The 4,030-nt window shown below is 39.5% G+C and overlaps 1 pseudogene; it reads left to right on the top strand.

Moving 5' to 3' along the window:
* Positions 1-1,142: 1,142 nt before the first annotated feature.
* Positions 1,143-2,322, top strand: LOC101444554 (BRISC complex subunit Abraxas 2-like; annotated as a pseudogene).
* The last annotated feature ends 1,708 nt before the right edge of the window (positions 2,323-4,030 follow it).

The raw sequence follows: 4,030 nt of genomic DNA, 5'->3' as shown, positions 1-4,030 counted from the left end.
TAGGTATAGATTGAATTATATTCATATTCTTCATCTTCATCAGTATTCCTGTGTGTGTGGGCCCATGTTAGATATGAACTCTTGAATGTTTTATTTCAGTTAAGGTTTGTCCCACTTGAATAAAACAGCACCTTCAATGAGATTACTGGATCCCCTTATGAGCATGAGAAATTCAGGCATAGATATAGAAGCCACAGAGAGGAGCCAGAAGATGGAAGTCAGCAGAACTGAGAAGAGAAGGAAGTAGACATTGCCCTCAGTTCAAGGCAGGGATAAGAGCCAAGGAACCTCAAGGATCTCTGGTAGCCAGCACTGGAACGTTATAGACTTTGGAGAGAAATCAATGTCTTGCCGAAGCCTCTATAATGGAAATCTCCTAACCTCCAAAGTAAGCATGTAAATACCCTTTGTTCAAGCCATACCATTCTGTAGTATTTTTGTCATAGCAGCCTGGCAAATGAAGGCATTGCCTTTCTTTTCTTCAATGGTTTTTTGAATCTGCATGAACTAGCATGCAGAATTTTGGAATTCCAACAGTGTTCTTGAATTTGGTTGTTTATTTTTCTCTTTCAACTCAGTAGGCAGCATTTTGGATAATATAAAATTCTCAAAAATCTGGTTTAGGAGAGTACAAACCAATAATGTGGGTAGGGAGTATGAGTAAGGAGTTTGAAATTTCTTAAATCTTAAGACCTTTAAGAGTCCTTTCACCTAAATTTGAAAAGTTTGCTTATAGCTGGATTCTATTAGAGAGACATGGTGCTATATAAGACACAAACACATTAGGATTAAATAAATGGAAACTTTGGAATACTTCCACTTCTTCACAATATCCTCAAAAATATTTCTACATGTTTTCTTACAAAAATGTGCATAACCTGAAAACAATTTCATACTCTGAAATAACTGTTGACTTAATGTTATCTGATCATTCAACAGGAATTTTTAAGTGGCATGTATCTGCTTGTCTCAGAGAGACTTTGCCACAAAGGACAATAAAATTCAGAATTAGGAATATGTGTGTTCCTGACGTAGCTACATGGAAGCATCCAGAAAGTATATAAGATAAGACAACCTAGGATCGATTTAATCTAAAATGTGAGTAAAATGATAGGTTGAGGGTCCAACTGGAGATTTCCATCATGGCGATTCCATTTTGGGGTATACCTTCAGCACTCTGTTTCCACAGCGCCAACAGCGAAGCTGATTCCAAAGGTTTTTGCTGGGAGAGGTTAAACAAGAGGAAACATTTATCACTCTTGACTCACAAATCAGCAACACAGAATTTCTCCAAGTAAATGGAACCCATACCCATTAGCCTTGTTCAAAACATTTTAGTTTTTATGACTATGCAAGCAAAGTTAATGAACAGAGTTTAGACAGGATTCCTAAATATCAGAGAAAGAAAGTTATTGGGTGGTACAGATTTTGATGCAACATGCAGCAGCAGATGTCATATAGACAGCAGGACATCCATAAGCAGCTCACCCAGATCCTTGGCACACCTGACCTTGTCTTCCTCCTATTCAGGTTCATCTCCACTGCCAACAATTCTGCTCAGGCTTTAGAAAATGTTATCATCAGAAAAAAATGAAAGTATAATCAAAGGATATCACTTGCTACTGCCAATCTAGGCCATCCTAGCCAGCAGGAGTATGGTGTCTTCAGTGCCAAATACTTTTCAGAGTATTGCCAAAGTTATTAAAGAGCATGGTGCTGACTTTTCTGACAATGATGCAGGAATAAAAGGCATCAGGGTGATTAATCAGGTTTATAATGCACTTCAGGAGAAAATGCAGGCCGTGTGTGCAGATGTGAAAAGAGTGAGCGAGTTTTTGAACCTTGCCAGGCAGAAGAGAATGAATTGCAAAGAAATCACTCAAAGGAAAAAATGAAAAGGAACAGGAAAGATGAATGCAGCAGACGATGTTAAGCAGGCAGACGAATTCTGAAATTTTGGAGCAAGTGTTCAGTCCTCAGATGCCCTAATCTGGGTTCACAGTGGAAGGCAGAGGTACACTTGGAGATGCAGATGCCTCTGATCCTCCTCCCTCTTATTCAGATTTTAACCCAAACAATCAAGAAATTACTTTAAGCCACTCTAGCATGGAAAGCAGTGTCTTTATGCCTCAAGCCTTGGGCTCCTCCTATTATGCTTCCACCAGTGCCGGACTGAAGTATAATGGAGGTGGAGAAGAACTTTCTCCTTCCTAAAGAGCAACTGGAGACAGGGTTGATGAATGAGTTGACAGCGAATATGAACAGCTGATTGACCCTCCAGAGCCCTCTAATAGCGAATACTCACAGTCGAGGGATTCTTGACCCAGAACACGTTGCAATGGACACTCCCCGAACACACAGAGCTCCCAGATTTAAGTGAAGAAAAGAAACACCACTTAGCACTGTTTTTCCAAATTGCTAATTGGCATGGTTTTTTAGGACATAATGTGGGGAAACCTGCTTTTTCATATACCGTGATTCCCAAGAGGACAGTCCTGGTGATGTGGCCTATGGGCAGGAGGCTCTTTGTCTCTTCAGAGATAACCTAAATTATCTGTGACCTGTGGGTTTGGGATGATAAAAGGCTGCAGTCCTGCCCTTGGTGACTAGGGCAAGGACTCCAGTCCCAGGAAACAGTTTAACAATGCAAGGTCTATAAACTTTAAGTATTCAGGGGAAATGCAAACAAAATATGCTAAAAGCTTATCTAGAATGCCTGAGGTCCATGTTAAAAGCTTACCTAAGATGTAGAAGATATATTTGCTAATTCAAGCCTATTGAAAACTGAAACAAAAGGACCATTTGGCCTTTCCTCTCTGTATAAAAGGGACTCAAAAATCTTGTTCCGGACTTGGGATTGAAACAAAAAGCTCCCGAGTCTGGCCCACCATCAATAAACCATTTTTCCTTCTCAAAATCATTCCTGAGTCCTGGCCTCTCTATTTGCAAATAATTGAACCTCTCTCAAATTCTACAAAACTTGTGCACAGAACTTGTAGGAGACTTGCCTGCGCTGCCCTCCCTTCTGATGCAGTGTGAAGGCTTCATGACAGAATTATTAAGATAATCGAATTGTACTAATTCTTGTGCTATCCATGGAAGTACTGGTAAATTTAGGCAAATGGGAATTTATCAAAATAATTTCTGTTCTTTAAAATTAATTTGAAATTAGAGTCTATACACAATTAGTCTATAAATCTTGTATAAATAAAAAACTTGCCTCTTGCACTATCATGCTTTGAAATTTGCTTTTTCAAAGGGAAGTGAGTTTAGCAACAGCCTTCAAAGAAACTTCTTCTTATGATGAGCCAAATTCATCTTTGCCAGAAAAGAAATTTGATAATTGCAAGAAGCCTCATTGGAATATATTGAATTTACCTAGTCTTGTCTGCTTGACTTTGTGAGATTGAAAGAGAGGGCTTTGTTTCAACTTGTTTCTATTAGCCTGATATGTATTGTCATTTAAAATGGTTGCCTTTAAAAAAAAAGTAGGAATACTAATTACCAGTAAGTAATCATCCAAATAAGTATGTCATGAATTATTTTTTCTTTTCATGGACTACAGTGACTACTGTTTGAGAGGATTAAAATGTAAGTCCCCAAAAAAGTAGTTTTATTTTATAAGAGAGCATTTACTCACTGAGCTCCAGTTCCCATACTAAATTAGATAATATAATGTAGACTGAAAAATGAACTGATCAATTGGCCATTCTTCAGATATCTACTCTATGTGGTCTGTACTTTAACTACTTTCCTGTTTTCTTGGCCTTGTACCACTGCCATTTTGTTGCCGCCTTTCTCCACCCCTCCTCCCCTTCCAGCCCCCGCCGTCCTTCCTGCCAGTCCCGCTCATATTGCCAACCCACAATCTGCCCTCTTCCCCAGTAACTGCTTACCTCAGGCCTATCCATCAGCTTCAGCCTGTCCACAGCCACCCCTTAGCCAACCCTCCCTTCATCACGCCCCTCCCTCTACCCAACCCTATATAGCTAAGTGTACTTCCATAATAAAGCAGACCTGTTCTTGTGCT

This window comes from Dasypus novemcinctus, chromosome 17, assembly GCF_030445035.2.
Source record: "Dasypus novemcinctus isolate mDasNov1 chromosome 17, mDasNov1.1.hap2, whole genome shotgun sequence".
NCBI classification, from domain to species: domain Eukaryota; kingdom Metazoa; phylum Chordata; class Mammalia; order Cingulata; family Dasypodidae; genus Dasypus; species Dasypus novemcinctus.
Note: the sequence above shows the minus strand (reverse complement) of the source record. Positions and strands in the feature narration are given on the sequence as shown.